This window comes from Mirounga angustirostris, unplaced genomic scaffold (genome assembly GCF_029215605.1).
Source record: "Mirounga angustirostris isolate CCGP_5_RB_7025 unplaced genomic scaffold, mMirAng1.0.hap1 SCAF_14, whole genome shotgun sequence".
Taxonomy (NCBI): domain Eukaryota; kingdom Metazoa; phylum Chordata; class Mammalia; order Carnivora; family Phocidae; genus Mirounga; species Mirounga angustirostris.
In genome coordinates this window covers 91,998,162-92,015,277 of record NW_026991722.1, presented here as the reverse complement: position 1 = coordinate 92,015,277, position 17,116 = coordinate 91,998,162, and the positions used below count along the sequence as shown (strand labels likewise).

The 17,116-nt window shown below is 37.7% G+C and overlaps 1 long non-coding RNA gene across 1 annotated transcript; it reads right to left on the bottom strand.

Moving 5' to 3' along the window:
- Positions 1 to 262: 262 nt before the first annotated feature.
- Positions 263 to 16,445, bottom strand: LOC135362588 (uncharacterized). The gene is made up of 6 exons (XR_010407468.1): positions 14,991 to 16,445; positions 14,274 to 14,498; positions 13,198 to 13,288; positions 12,918 to 12,997; positions 12,479 to 12,639; positions 263 to 1,979 (listed from the first exon to the last, which is right to left on the bottom strand). It is a non-coding gene; the product is annotated as an uncharacterized LOC135362588 (long non-coding RNA).
- Positions 16,446 to 17,116: the final 671 nt, after the last annotated feature.

Here is a 17,116-nt window from a genome sequence, read left to right as displayed (position 1 = left end):
ATGTATTTTTTCTGTCATGCAAAGAGCTCATGGTCCTTATTCTTCATGTGCCCTCTCCCACATGGACTTCCCACCTGTCTCTGCTCAGCTCTGTGCTTCACGAGGGCAACTTCTGGAGACTGTACTCCCTAGCCTCATTTGCTGGCTGCCTTCTATTGGGTTTGGCCAACTAGGGTCACTGACATGACATTGGAAGGGAAGGAGAAGAGTTCTTCCTTGGCTCTCTCCCTGCCCCAAAGTGAAATCTTTAGTAGTAGTTGAGTCCCCAGTAATAGCCCCTTTACCATTGCTTAGGTGCCAGCCCTACCTCTTCCCTTTCCCTATCTGCCCTAGGAGTGGTAATAGCTTACCATGGGTGCTATCTTTAGGTGTCTCACCACCCCTTGTATGTTTCCTTAGCTTTGCCAAGCTTGTTTCAAGTTGTCCCTTCACTAAAGTCTCGATTAAATAATCTGGTGGGGACCTTGACTTATTCAGAGTCTCTATTTTTTCTAATTAAAAAACATATTTTATAAAACTCCAAGAAGCTAATATAGGAGAAAAACCTAGATGACCTTGGGTTTAGCAATGACGTCTTAGATCTATTTTTAAGTAATTTCTACACCCAACATGGGGCTTGAACTCACAACCAAGAGCAAGAGTCTCATGCTCTACCAACTAAGGCAGCCAGGGGCTATGACTTCTTAGATCTAAAAGCACAATCAGTAAAAGAAAAAATTAATAAGTGCATTCCATTAAAATTAGAAACTTCTGTTCTACAAATGACACTCCTAGGGGAATGAGCAAACAAGCCTCTTTCAAAGGAAAGTTTTTTCAAGGTACATATTAGATAGAGGACTGGTATCTAAAATATACAACGAACTCTTAAAAGTTAACATAAGAAAACAAACAATTTAAAAATAGGCAGAAGAGCTGAACAGATACTTTACCAAATAAGATATACAGATGGCAAATAAGCATGTGAAAAAAGATGCTCAACATGATTATGGAATTGCAAATTAAAACAAGGAGATAGCACTATACACCTACTAGAATGGCCAAAATGCAGGACACTGGCAACACCAGATGTGGGCTATGGAGCAAAAGAAACTCCTATTCATTTCTTGTGTGAGTACAGAATTGTAGAGTGACTTTGGGAGTTGGTTTGATGGTTTCTTTCAAAATTAAATATGCTTTTACTATATGACCTAGTAATCATGCTCCTTGGTATTTACCGAAATGAGTTGAAAAATCTACATTCAGACCGAAACCTCCACGTGAATGTTTATTCATAACAGCAGCTTATTTAAAACTGCAAAAACCCCCACAAAACTATAAACCATGAAAAGACATAGAAGAACCTTAAATACATGTTGCTAAGTAAAAAACACCAATCTGAAAAGCTACATACTCTATGAGTCCTACTGTAGGGAAGGAAAAATAATTTTCCCTCTACCTTCTGAGTTCTTAGCTAAGACTCCTGTAATAAAAGACAGACTAACAAGAGAAGAACAAAAAGAAGTTTATTAACATTTCTGTCTCATGTATACGTGGAAGTTTCATGGGGGAAAATGACTAACTGTCTGAGGTGGCTTAGAACTCAGGAATAAATGCCATCTTAATAAGGAAAAGGGAAGTTGCAGGCTTCTTAGGGGAGAGAAAATGGTTTTAGGAAAGCAGAAGGGGCCCTCAGAAGACTCGATGGGGAGTCTGACGGTTTGGGACAGAGTGTGTCTGGATGCGATGCCGACTTTTAGTCTCATCTCCTGTACTAAGAATCCATCTTCCTTGCTGAAGACACTCCCAGGAGGGGATTGATGATGACCTAGTTCCTTTTGGAGGGTCTGACTTAAGGCAGATGAGGGAGATCAGAGTCCTCCTGCATCTGCTGTTTTCCAGTGCTTTCAGGTCAAAGTAATCAGTGTACCAAAGCAGCATATGTTAGGGTGGCATGTCCTGGAGTCCTTCAGTCATATTTTTGGGGCCGCATATTCTGCTTCCTGGAAAATTCAAAACTATGAAGATAGTCAATGGATCAGGGGCTTGGGAGGAGGGAAAGATGAATAAGTGGAGCACAGGGGAGTTTTAGGACAGTGAAATCTTCTGTAGGGTGCTATAATGGTGGATAGGGGGCATTATACATTTGTTCACACCCATAGAAGGTACAACACCAGGAGTGAATCCTAATGTGAACTATGGACTTGAGTTAATAACAATGTATCAACATTGGCTCATCACTTGTAACAAATGTACCACCCTAATGTAAGATGTTAATTGTAGAGGAGACTGCAAGAAGAGAGAGTATATGGAAGCTCTGTATTTTTCACTAATTTTTTTTTGGGGGGGGCATACCTAAAACAGTTCTAAAAAATAAAGCCTATTAATTTTTTTTTAAAAAGTATCATCATTTTTAATGCATTTTCAGTAGAAATAATTGTGTAGATTTTCCTTCAACTGCAGATCTGATACATTAAATTGATAGATTTCCTAGTGCAGAGTTGTCCTTACATTCCTGGAATAATTCTGTTTGATCGTGTGGTATGTTCTCATTTTTATTTAGCACTGAAATTGATTTGTTGAAATTTCATTTAGAATTTTTGCACCTATATTCATAAGTGAGAGTGTCTCATATGCTATTTTTTTTTAAGTTGAGTGGTTTTGGTGCTGTCTTTCTCAAGCACTGGTACCAAGTTAATATAAGTTCATGAAAATAAATTGAGATTTAAATAAAACTATAGATTAGGCATCTGTGCTCTATTATATACAGTAGAAATTATTTTGTATGAAACCACTTGACCTTGAAAAATTTTGAAGTGGTTTAAAAGTTTCTGAAAAATCCTTTCAGTAGCGTGCATAGTCATTGGATTATTCAGGTTTTCTGCTTCTTTTTAAGTAAAGTTTTATAATTTATACTTGGCCAGAAAATGATGCTTTTCATAAAAATATCAAATTTATTTATTGAATATGTATTTTAAGGTTATCCTTACTTGTATAGTTTCCTCTGAGTCTGTACTCACGTCATGTTTTTACTCCCACATTTGTGTATCTTTATTTGAATCAAATTTATTTAATCAAAATAGTAAAAATTAAAAGTGAATGCATGTCTGTTGTTGAGTTTCTCTTATTTATATAACTAGCTTTCAGATTTATTAATCTATGAACTCAGCAGCTTTCCCCTTTCCTGATGTAAGGGAGAAAATTCTCCTCCTCTACCCATTCTAGGTTCTCCAGCAGGGGCTTGTGCATTAGACTAGCCACAGGCAGATGAACATGAGAACACACAGAAGTTTAAGGGCATGTGGGAGCACTCAGTACCCAAAGAGGTGGTTAGATCTTGGGCTTAAATACAGAAAAGGGGTTTGGGAATTTTCTGGTCAGGGAGGCAATTTGTGGGAAAGTGGCCAGGAGAAGTATGGTAAACAAGAGTTGCTTAGTAAGACTTGTTCTGTACATTTAAGTTGGTGCCTTCTTTGTTCTTAAGTGTCCACCTCTTCCAGATACAGGAGAGAGACCCACCTCTACAAATGTAGATTTCCTTTACAAAAGACAAACCTGTACCCTGTTTTTAGAGCTTTTCCTGTGTCTGCTTGTTCTCAATGGCCTTTAGTTCAAAATAGTCCCTATGCTAAAGGGGTATATTTTGGGGTGGCATATTTTGGTACCCTTCAATGATAATTTTTTAATGAGATATGATTGACATATAACATTGCATTAGTCTTAGGTGTACTACATAAGGGGTTGATATATATATATATATATATATATGAAATCATGGGGTACTTGTCTTTCTCTGTCTGACTTACTTCACTGAGCAAATTCCCTCAAGGTCCATCTATGTTGTTGCAAATGTCAGGATTTCCTTCTTTTTTTTGTGGCCAAATAACATACCATCATGCATGCATGTGTGTGTGTGTGTGTGTGTAATTTTCTTTATCCATTCCAGATACAAGTCCCTTATAAGATATAGTATATGCAAAATTTTCTCCCATTCTGTGGGAGTTTTCCCCCCACTTTCTTGATGGTGTGCTTAGAAGCACAAAAGTGTTTCATTTTGATCATGCCCAGTTTATCTATCTTCTGTTGTTGTTGCTTATGCTTTTGGTGTCCCATCTAAGCAATCGTTGCCAAATCCAAAGTCATGAAAATTTACACTTAGGTTTTCTTCTGCAAGTTTTATAGTTTTAGCTCCTCCATTTTGGTGCCGATCCACATTGACTATGTTTTGTATGTAATATGCGAGAAGACTTCAACTTTATTCTTTTTCATGTGGACATCTAGTTGTCCCAGCACCATTTGTTAAAAAGACTATTCTTTCCTCCATTGAATTGTCTTGGCACATAATTTTAACATAGGGTTTGTCAGGTTATTTATAAATGGTTTATAGTTAGTAACTTTCATTTCCTAGTGAGCTAATGTTTGAAAAGTTTGCTTTTTAGTCTCAAGTGATTGGATTCTTTTAAATGTTTTACCAGCATTAGTTTTTATTTTTATCGCATTGTTGTGAGAGACTGTCATGTACAAATCAAATATTATGAAAATCTTATAAACTATATGAAATATGTGATTCAGTTAATATTTTCCAAAAACTTAGAAGGGTATATTTCATCCGATGTGGGTAACAAAGGCAAAAGGAAAAAATTAAATTTCCTTACCACAGCCCATTAACTAGTCCTTGAAACAAGCAGAGTGACTTTCCTCTGAGACCTCAGCTGCTTCAGTGTTGACACTTTCTTAAAGGCAAAAGGTAATCTTAGTTTAACATTGTCTCAACCCCCAAAATTCTGTAAGTCTTCCTTAACATATTAACAATTCCTTTGGAAACTTCTTTTATCTCTACCCCCCAAGATCTTTGTTAGCAATCATCCTCCAAACATATGGCCCACTGATATACATCTCAAGGGCCTCATGACTAAGGCTTTATTAGACAATAATACATGACCTTTTCCCAACGATAGCTAGCTCCCTCAGGGTCCTGGAAACCTTGCTTCCAAAAGTCCTTAGAGACTTATGCTATATCCCTGACCCCCTCCCAACTTGAAAGTATATAATCAGTCACCCCACACAAGTCCAGACCAGCTCTTTCTGCCCATGGGTCCTATCCCCATGCTTTAATAAAACCATTCTTATTGCACTGAAAAAATTTCCACATCAAAATCTTTGTAAGGTAAAATGTTTAATATATATTAATTAGATCTTATTAATTGCATCATTAAAATCCTCTATAGACTTTCTATTTTGGTCTTTTGATTTATGATTATTGAGGATAACATGTTTAAAATTCCCTTATTTCTTGCATTTCCAAATGTTTTTATGTTATTTATTTTAGAGATACACTTTTAATGCATTAAATTTCATGACAATTTTATCTTCACTGTGATTTTTCCCTTGTGCATATAAAATGATCATCTTTGCAATGTTCCATGCCTCTTCACCTTGGATTCTCCATTGTTGTGCTTTCTTTGGTTTGTGTTTCTTTGATATATCTTTTCACATGCTTTAACTTTCAATTCTCTTATTTTACTTATAGCATTAATCTTTTTCTTTTAATAAAAAAGATTAAAATAGTTTATCAAATTACATCCATTTAAATTTATTTTTGTAGGTGATATATATATATATATATATACATATATATAATTGTTAATGATGATGATTAATAGTAATAATAGTAATAATCAGCAGCAGCAAGAGCACTGAACTTTGTGAGCCAGGCACTGCTAAGTACTTTTTGAGCATTATCCTATTCATCCCCAAGATTAACCTATAAATTAGGTTTTAAGTAACCCACATTATAGGTGAGGAAATCAAATTTTGGTGCCAATTGGATTTGACATTTTTTATCTTTGTTTTCTTGTTGGCCTGCGCTTTTGTTCTTGTTTTCTCTCTTTTTTAAATAAATTGATTATTTTTAATGTTTTTTAATCTCTAACAATTAGAATGGTGTATACATATACTTTTAATTATCTGATAAGTTTCTTTGAATCTTAAAACATGCACTTGCAACAATATTGATTTCATTACTATTGCCAAAGAAAGTTTCTACTGATACTTCTTGATGTAAAATTAGAAAATTAGCAGCTTCGTATTTCTTGCTCTTTTCCTCCATCTAATTCTTAATTTTGGTTGCCAATAATCTGGAATTTAAAGGTGTGTGTGTGAGAGGGGGTAGAGAGACAGAGGTCCCTTTCACTTTTAGGAACATTTAAAAAATATATGCACTACCCCAATGTCCACAATAGCCAAACTATGGAGAGAGTCAAGATGTCCATCAGCAGATGAATGGATAAAGAAGATGTGGTATATATACACAATGGAATATTATGCAGCCATCAAAAAATGCAAAATCTTGCCATTTGCAATGATGTGGATGGAACTAGAGGGTATTATGCTAAGCAAAATAAGTAAATCAGAGAAAGACAAGTATCATATGATCTCACTGATATGAGGAAATCTTAATCTCAGGAAACAAATTGAGGGCTGCTGAAGTGGTGGGGGGTGGGAGGGATGGGGTGGCAGGGTGATAGACACTGGGGAGGGTATGTGCTATGGTGAGCACTGTGAATTGTGTTAAGACTGATGAATCACAGACCTGTACCTCTGAAACAAATAATACATTATATGTTAAAAGAAAAAAAAGAAGATAGTAGGAAGGGAAAAATGAAGCTGGGGGAATCAGAGGGGGAGACAAACCACGAGAGACTATGGACTCTGAGAAACAAACTGAGGGTTTTAGAGGGGAGGGGTGTGGGGGGATGGGTTATCCTGGTGATGGGTATTAAGGAGGGCACATATTTGAATGGAGCACTGGGTGTTATACGCAAACAATGAATCGTGGAGCACGACATCAAAAACTAGATGTAATGTATGGTGACTAACATAACATCATAAAACAAAATAAAAAAAAAAAAACCTTCCAAAAAATATATGCACTATGTCTTCAACTTTTTAAAATAATTATTACAATATTTATTTATTTATTTATTTATTTTTAAAGATTTTATTTATTTGACACAGAGAGAGAGAGAGAGCACACAAGCAGGGGGAGCAGGAGAGGGAGAAGCAGGCTCCCCGCTGAGCAGGGTGCCTGATGCTGGACTCCATCCCAGGATCCTGGGATCATGACCTGAGCTGAAGACAGACACTTAACCATCTGAGCCACCCAGGCGCCCAATTATTACAATTTTTAAAAAAATATCTGAATGTTATCTAACTTACCTGCTGTAATTTCCACATTCTCAAGTTTTTTGCTTTGCTTTGATGCAATACATATTCAGCATGGGAAGTTTGTCGTTTTGTTTTGTTGTTAAGGAAGGGCGCAGCACAGAAATGAACTACTTTTTAAAGCCTTGACTATTTCTTTTTGCTTTTACAGATTAAGGAAAACTTGTTTAGTCTAGAATCCTGGTTACAACCTTTCTGCTTTAAATCTCTGTAAATGGCACTCTTGTTTCTATCTGATGTTCATTACCATGGAAAAGTCTGAGACAAAGATTATTTTTCTTTATTTTAAGTAAATTGACTTTTTCTGCCTGAATACTTGAGGATGTGCTTTTTGCGCTGAGATTTATAAATTTCACGAAGTTCCATCTGGATATTGCCCTGTTTTTACTCACCTGAAAATAGGTAAAACATTTTGGTTAACAAAAAGATTCTTCAGGTGAAAAGCATGTTATTTTATTTTAGCTTTGATGGTTAATTCTGTTCTATTCGCTACATTGAAACACATGCTCACACCCATACACAGAGTTGATTTTATCAATCTTTTATGGTATCTGGATTTTGAATTTTTCTTCCCTCCAAGATTATGTTCCAAATAGAACATTTACATGGTTTCAATGTTACCTTTAGATCACTGATCATTTGGGGTTTCTTCTTATGTGAAGTATAAATCCAATTTTACTTTCTCATCAATGAATCTAGGTGTCTTAACACAATTTATGAGAAAGTTCAAGATTTTCCCAATGATTTGAGATGCATCCTTTATCACATACAAATGTTCCATATAGTTGAATCTATTTCTGGACTTTCTACTCTGTTCCACTGGTCTGTCTGCTCAAGGAACATTTCCACATTGCTTACCTGCAGAAGCTTGATGGAATATTATAATATTTCATAGGGTGAAGACCCCTTTACTTTCTTTTCAGAGTTTCCTTGGCTATTATGCCATATTTTTTAAGAATCTATATACATTTTAGAATCAAATGTCTAGCCCAAGGGAAAAATAAACCAAACTCATTGGTATTTTTATTTTGATTGTATTCAGTTTGTATGTTGATTCAGAAGAATGGGCAGGTTTATAATGTTGTACTGTTGTATCCCTGAACAAGGAGTATCTTCCTTATTATTCAAATCTATTAAGTGTTTTTCTGCAGTGTCTTATACTCTTCCTCACTTTCGTTTTAGCCCATTTCTTATAATGTTTAAGTATTTTTCTTTTCTTTCTTTTTTTTTTCCCCTTTGGAAGTGGGGTCTGCTTCATCATTGTCTTCTAATTTGTAGGGTCATCAAAGTGCCCTGTGATAAGAAATATTCTTTTCTTCCAATAACATAGCCTTTTGCTACATTTCTTTCCTTCCCTCTCGGGCCTCCCTGTTGGCTCCCTCTTCCCCGGAAGACTAACACCTCCAGGCTGATGAATTTTAAGCTGCTTCTCCTTCTTCTAGATTTTATTTATTTATTTGAGAGAGAGCGAGAGAGAGCACAAGCAAGGGGAAGGCCAGAGGCATTTTAATCCCACATTAGCCAGGGCTTTGATCCCCAAGGTCTCAGACCTAGTCTCAACATCGGCCTACTCAAGAGAGGCCCTCCATGGGGCGCCTGGGTGGCTCAGATGGTTAAGCGTCTGCCTTTGGCTCAGGTCATGATCCCAGAGTCCTGGGATCGAGTCCCACATCAGGCTCCCTGCTCCTTGGGAGCCTGCTTCTCCCTCTGCCTCTCTCTCTCTCTCTCTCTCTCTGTCTCTCATGAATAAATAAATAAAATCTTAAAAAAAAAAAAAAAGGAGAGAGAGGCCCTTCTTCTCCTGGAGGTGCCTTCTCATTCCACCACTATGATGGGGAAAGTTCAGGACATACTACCCCCAAATATGGCATACTGGCCTATTGCATATTTTAAGCTGAGGGACTTTGAGAAACAGGCAGAAGCAGGAAGGTCACTCTGACCTCCACACCCCTCACCCCTCGTCTCTGAAACAGGTCACAGAGTCTTCACATGAGAGGTGCTCTCCGTGTACCTGGAGGGTACCCAAAGGAAAGGAACATCATTATCTCCCAAGACAAAAGGACACCCATTTACTACACTTAACTTCATTCTCCTTAACCTATCATATTCCTCCATGACCATCCAGTCTTCCTCAGACCTAAAATAAAAATACACAGCTCTGTTTCCTTGGCTTTTCATTTCTTTTGAAGGCTGCTCTGTGATTTCAAACTTATATCAAAGAAATGTGTACACATTTCTCCTGTTAAGCTGCCTCTGTCAAATTAATTTTCCGATGCAGCCAGCACCCTAAGAGGGTGAGGAAATGTTTTCGTCCTCCACCACTGCCACACCACGCTGCGATCTTTCTCTGACATTTAACCCTTGCTGCCGCCTGGATGCTGAGCCTGGCTCGCTGTTCAGAATGCTTTTCCCAATTACATTTACAGTTTATATTATTCTTTGTCTCCTTGTTTTGTTGTAGATAAGGTTTATAGGTGACTCTTGAAATCCTCATTGTCCTGTGTGCTCTTTGAAGGATATGTGGAGAGATTCAGATTCAGATAGCTGCTATTTGGAATGTGTGTGTGTGTGTGTGCATGTGTGTGTTTAGGGTGGGGGGTATTGCCTTGTGCTTTTTAATTTAGAAAAGCATACCATAAATGATTGCTTTTGTTTATGATGGTGGTATAATTAAGTAACTACTATATCAACGTTGGGTAAGGAGAGACCAATAAACCTCAAATAATTTGCTCAATAACTAGGTTAGAAATTAGAGATTAGGGGTGCCTGGGTGGCTCAAACAGTTAAGCAGCTGCCTTCAGCTCAGGTCATGATCCACGGTCCTGAGATAAAGCCCCACATTGGGCTCCCTGTTCAGTGGGAACCCATTTCTCCCTCTCCCTCTGCCACTCCCCCTGCTTGTGCTCTCTCACTCGTGCTCGCTCTCTCTCGAATAAAATCTTAAAAATAGAAATTAGAGATTCATTTTCTACAACCCATTATTTTGTTTTTATTTCTTTCTAAGATTTTAGTGAGGGGGGAGGGGCAGAGGGAGAGGGAGAGAGTTTCTCAAGCAGACTCCATGTTGGATGGAGTTGATGCAGAGCTCAATCTCACAACCCTGAGATTGTGACCTGAGCCAAAATCAACAGCCAGATGTTTAACTGACTGAGTACCCAGGTGCCCCTATTTTGTTTTTCATTTAAAGTCTCACAATAAGCTCAGCCTTGTGAGAAACAAGAGTAGTTCCTGCCCCTGTTCACCCCTCCAAGAAACTTCTAGACTAATTGGCATTGAGCTTTGCATTACCCTTGAACACTAAGAGAATGAACACATAACCTATTCTAAAGTCTGAATATATTTGTCAGTTAAATAACTCATTTGAATAACTGCCATGGATATTAGGATGGTACATGAAATGATCATCAGTCTGTAACTCCAGCTGTGAAGTTCACAAAGAAACCCAAGTAATAGCTGTATGTATATGCAATAAGATAAAATATGCATTACACTCTTTTTCTTACATATTCAAAATTAAGACATTTTTCCTCAAAGTAAAGCACCAAGAACTTTCCTTTTTTTGGTCTGTCTATAAAGGAGGTAAGCTGGTGTTGAGAATCCTAAGATAGAGGAATCTTATTTTAAAAAGAGCTCAACAAGCAATGTGCACAATAGCCAAACTATGGAAAGAGCCAAGATGTCCATCAACAGATGAATGGATAAAGAAGATGTGAGATATATATATATATATATATAATGGAATATTATGCAGCCATCAAAAGGAATGAAATAATGCCATTTGCAACGACATGGATGGAACTGGAGGATATTATGCTGAGTGAAATAAGTCAATCAGAGAAAGACGTGTATCATATGATCTCACTGATATGAGATATTCTTAATCTTAGGAAACAAACCAAGCGTTGCTGGAGTGGTGGGGGGTGGGAGGGATGGGGTGGCTGGGTGATAGGCATTAGGGAGGGTATGTGCTATGGTGAGCACTGTGAATTGTGTAAGACTGTTGAATCACAGACCTGTACCTCTGGAACAATACATTATATGTTAAAAAAGAAGAAGAAGAAGAAGAAGATAGCAGGGAGGGAAAAATGAAGGGGGTGGAAATCAAAGGGGGGATGAACCATGAGAGACTATAGACTCTGAGAAACAAACTGAGAGTTCTAGAGAGGAGGGGGGTTGGGGGGATGGGTTAGTCCTGTGATGGGTATTAAAGCAGGCACGTACTGAATGGAGCACTGGGTATTATACGCAAACAATGAATCATGGAACACTACATCAAAAACTAATGATGTAATGTATGGTGATTAACGTAACATAATAAAATAAATAAATAAATAATTTTTAAAAATAAATAAAAACAGCTCAACAAAAATTCAGTTAGGTTTTGTTACAGGTTGCTTATGAATTTTTTAGATGCCAATTTATTAAAACAAATGAATCAGTAAAGAAAGCCTACTTTAGCTTTGTCCAATCAAAAGTAAGCTTAAGGAAATGCTATGGGGCTATGTCAGATAAATTTCTATAAGGATGGAAGATTTTACAGATGGAAGCATCACTTTTTCTCAAAGTAATTACTACCTGTGGCCCCCTAATCATTATTTTCTTCAAACATGATCTTTCTTTATGACAAGTAAGTTTGAATTTGAATCATCATTAAGACATTATTACCCATACCACATATAATACATTAAACAAAATGACTCATGTGGTAAGCGCTGTGAATTGTGCAAGACTGTTGAATCTCAGATCTGTACCTCTGAAACAAATACTGCAATATATGTTAAGAAAAAAAAAAAGAAGAAGAAGAAGGTAGCGGGAGGGGAAGAATGAAGCGGGGGAAATCGGAGGGGTAGACGAACCATGAGAGATGATGGACTCTGAAAAACAAACTGAGGGTTCTAGAGGGGAGGGGGGTGGGAGGATGGGTTAGCCTGGTGGTGGGTATTGAGGAGGGCACATTCTCCATGGAGCACTGGGTGTTATGCACAAACAATGAATCATGGAACACTTCATCTAAAACTAATGATGCATGGGGATTAACATAAGAATAAAAAAATTAAAAATAAATAAATAAATAAATAAATAAATAAATAAATAAATAAAAGTTAAAAAAAAATCAATCAACTTAGATTCTGGGAATGTGCCAGAGCAAGATCCTCCTGCGGGTTCTGAATTCTCTTAGTTAATGACATTGCATTATAAATTGGCCATTGTCTCTTCCTTTGTACATGTGGTTATCTGATCACTTGGTGCTCAGCTGGTGTTTGCATTTTGTACTTACACAGAGCTCAGGTGCTGAGATTACAAGCCATTCCCTCCGTGCTGCCTGCTGATTCAGGAGCTGGAGCCCATTCTGTCACTGCTGCTGTCCATGCTCACAGTTGTTCCCAACTGGAGGAAATCAAGAACCTCCAGTGTTGTAGGGTGCAGATGGTGGCTACACTTGTGGTGAGCATAACATATAAAGAAGTTGAATCAGTATGTTGTACAACTGAAGCCAATGTGACATTGTGTAACAACTACTCAAATAAAAGATTAATAAAAAAATAATAAAACAAACAAACAAACAAAAACACCTCTGCCTTTCTTCCCAGGGCCATTTTCGCTTGGATCAATGTTTTCCATGCCTTCCTCTCTCCATGTCCCTCCTTCTGCCACCAGCATGCTGCCTTCTCTGCAATGGGCTCAGACTTTGGCTGAGATTAGAACAAATCACCTACCTGAAACCACATTCAGGACAATAAGGTCTCCATGCCTTTTAATTTTTTCAAGTTCTTCCAATTCAAGGTCCAGTGTCTTTCTGAAAAAGAGAATATTCTAAGAACTCATTTGTCTCACCTATCATGACTGAATGTGGCATTCTCTCTGTAATATTTACTCTAGTATGCTCTCACTTTATATACCCACAGCTGCCAATTTTCATGTGTATCTTAATAGTTGGAATTGGAAATGCTTCCTTTAATGTAACTCACCGCTTCCCTCCAATTAACACTCACTTACCACTCTAGATGAGAAAGTGGTCTTTAATCTGCACAAACTGAGGGCAGATTCCTGCCCTCTGGGCCCCTCAGGGACATGGGCTCATTCACTCCTTGGAGAAAAATAAATACATTTCTATGTGTTATGTTCCAAACTTCTTTCAGCTGCTTTATTTATAGGTCAGTTTAGTGAACTCCTTAAATCACTGAGGCTAGGCATTTTGATTCATCTATTTTGACATACCTGAAAATGAAAGAAAGAATTGTTGAATTTCATCCAAGATTTTGTCTCAGAAATACTGTGTCCAGTAACTACAAAATTCATATGTGGGCTAATAGCTCAATTGTCAAAGATATTTATTTTGTGCAATAATTAAGATCAATTCATGGATTTACAAGAAAATAGAATTGGGTTCAGCAAGAGAGAGAACTTTGTAACAACCAGTGCTCTGGAACATAAAGTAAGTTGGTTGGGGATTAATGAGCCCTGTGGACCTGGGGCCTCAGGAGAGGTCACCTGGACCCGGGCAAACCAAAAGATTCAAGCATAGCCTGAAGAATGTTAAACAAGATTGACTTTTGGTTGCTTCCTATTCTGACATCTAAGACTAAGACAACCAACCATACAACAAGTTATATAACATTCCAGACAAACAAAACAAAAATACCACTTCCAGGACTATCCTCAGATGACTCATGTTGGGGAATCTGAAGTCTAGCAAAAATATTTTCTTATGACACACTTGTGGCCTTAGGGTTATTATTCTTGCTGTTGCCTCATCCCTCTGTCTGTCTTGATACAGTCTTCCTCACCATTTGAACCAATGAGCAAGAAGAGCATAAACGTCTTCCTCATTTCTTTCTCTGACACTGACTCAGATGGAATGGAGAGCTGATGGAGGTGACAGCAGATTTATGATATACATAGTTTTATGATGTGTTCACAAATGACTTGATGATAAGATAGAAAGAAGAGAAGTGGATGTTGCCTTCCTTCTTTTTCCCATTATCACTAGTGCTATATTTTTAAGACATTTTACACCTCTATGAAAGTCTACAGGATTTAAACAACAGCATAAAGGAGCAGTTTCTACCCACCTTCTAGTTCTGACATGCTATGATGTTGTGATTTTAAGGGTTCTCATGATTTGGTGGACAATAGATCCATCACTACATTTGTTTTCATCTCTGTTGGTCTGCTCCCCCACAACACAGTCAGATGGGATACTGGGCTGGATGGATTGTTGTCCTCTTTTAATGTGGTACACCTAAGTTTTTTTGCCCCCAAACTATTTCAGTGACTTTCTGGCTGGCCTTCTTCCTCTATAAAGGACAGGCAGATAAAGAAATTAATATGTTAGCATTCCCTTCCTCTTTGCTAAGACACAAATTAGCAATGAGTAGATGCCGGATTATTTTGGAGACTTTGCTTTTTCTTTCTTAGAATCTGGTGAAGGCTCTCAGGTAAAGGGAAAGATTTAGAACTTCTGGTTTCAGCTCTGACACATAACAAGCTTGGAAATCATTCTATCTTTACAAGAAGAAGCTGAACTCTTTCTTGGAAAATCAATGACATTTCTTGGACTCATGAGGGAATTGAAGTTGCAAGGCAAACTGTCAACCCCAAATCTGGAGAGACAAAGGCTAGGTCTGCTGACTTGGAACAAAAGCCACTGGAGCCAAACACTGGTAGAAACACTCAAATGGTAACTTTGATGAATTGCTCAGAGCTGAGTGTGGATTCACATGAGTGAGAAGCCATCGAGAGCCACAGTCTTGGGTGGGGGTGGGGGGACATTCTTTCATGGACTTTACCTTCAGGAAACTCACAGGTTCTCAAGATGAAGATGTGAGAGATCCACTCATGGCTCTGGGAGGAAGGGAAGAGTAATCTTTGTGAAATATGTCCATAACAAAAGCCTTTGCCCCATCAGAAAAGACTTGACTAGAGCGATATCCAAGCTAGGGAAAAGACATTTCTCCCATAACAGTAGACTCTGAACTTCCTGTGTACTTCATTATATGATAAAAACAAAGCATAATCAACATGGATCACGGTTCCAAGGGAAAAGATTGGGAATGCTGCACTCAAAAAAGAGTAGGGGCAGGGGGAAAATACCAATAGAGGAAATGCTTGTGACAGTCCCAGCTCCGTGACACAGACCCATTAAGAGAATGAGATTGGTTCATGAGATTGTAGAATGCTTCTCCTCCTCTATACATTATCACCACATCAAAGGACTCCAGTATGATAACAGTGGAGTCCATCTCAGAGAGCTGACCTGCCCTCTCCCTGAGGAATAGTACTTAGGGAGGCCAGAGTCAAAAGCAGAGAAAAAAACGGGGGCGCTGGAAGAATTGGAGGCCTCCGGCACCTAGAACACTGTAAATGCTAAATAGCGAAACTCCCAGCCAGATGACCATAGATTTTCATACTAAATGTCTGTTGACCGTAGTTCTTATTACCTCATACAACACGTGTGACTTTCAGCAAAAAGATTACAAGACATGACAAAAGACAAAAACAACAACAACAACAAAAAACAGTCTGAAGAGAAAAAAACAATCCTCAGAACTAGACTCAGAAATTATACATATGTTGGAATTATTAGACAGGGAACTTAAAATAAGTGTTTAATATGTTAAAGATCCTAATGGAGAAAGTAGACAGTATACAAGAACAGATGGGTAATATAGGCAGAGAGACAGAAGCTCTAAGAAAGAATCAGAAGGAAATGCTAGAAATCAAAAACACTAACAAAAATGAAGAATGCCTCTGATGGGCTCATTAGTAGACAGGGCACAGCCAAGGAAAGGGTCACTGAGCTTGAAGATAGGTCAATAACAACTCTCCAAACCAAAATGCAAAGACAAAAAGAGTGGAAAAACATAACAGAGCCTTCAAGAACTGTGGGACAATTTCAAAAAGCATAACATACATGTAATGAGAATATTGGAAGGAGAAGAGAAGATGGTGGGGAAAGAATATTTGAAGTAACAATGACCAAGAACTTTCCAAACATAATGAAAAGTACCGGATTACAGAGCCAGGAAGCTCAGAGAACACAGAGCAGAATAAGTAACAAACAGACATAGCTAGGCATATCCCCATACTCAACCTGCAGCAAACCAAAGAAAATCTTGAAAGTAAGAGCCCTGGGTTTTGATAGAAATGGGTACTATCTGAGCTGTCCTGCTTCTTAGCCAAGAAATACTGGACTTCACCTCTTTTAAACATTGGTGGTATTCTTTTATAACAGATGAAAGGATGCATGTAAAAAAGCTTCATTACAGATGTTACTTTCTTCCTTATATAAATGAAAAATCAATGAGGTCATGTACATATGAAGAAGCACTCTTTAATTGAGGCATTCTGTGAATATGAAGAGTTACAATTATTAATCAAATGCATCCTCATGACTCTTCCAGGGACCTTGAAACAAGCTTTCTCAGCAAGGAGAATCTTGAAGTATGTTTTGAATCACAAGACATTACCTTAATGGATGGAAAATTAGATATTGTTTTTGGCTTAAATGGGAATGGAGCTGAAGTTCCCAAGGCAAAAGGTGAGATAAGGGTGAGATGTAAGCTCATGAGATAAATGGTTAGGGTTGGAGCAAACCAACTGAGGTGTTTTATCAGAAGGAAATGCAGATATAGTTCAATGTACAGTTGACCTTTGAACTATGCAGACGTCGGGGGCAGCAGTACCGTGTGCAGTTGAAAATCTGGATATGACTTTAAATATCCCAAATATTAATTACTAATAGTCTACTGTTGACTAGACACCTTACTGATAACATAATTTTCTAATTAACATCTATTTTGTATGTTGTGTGTATTATACGCTGTATTCTTACCAAATTCCCAAGGAGGTATCTGAATCCAGGAATAATGCATTTTAATTCTTTCAAACTTATTAGAGCAAAAATATATCAGCA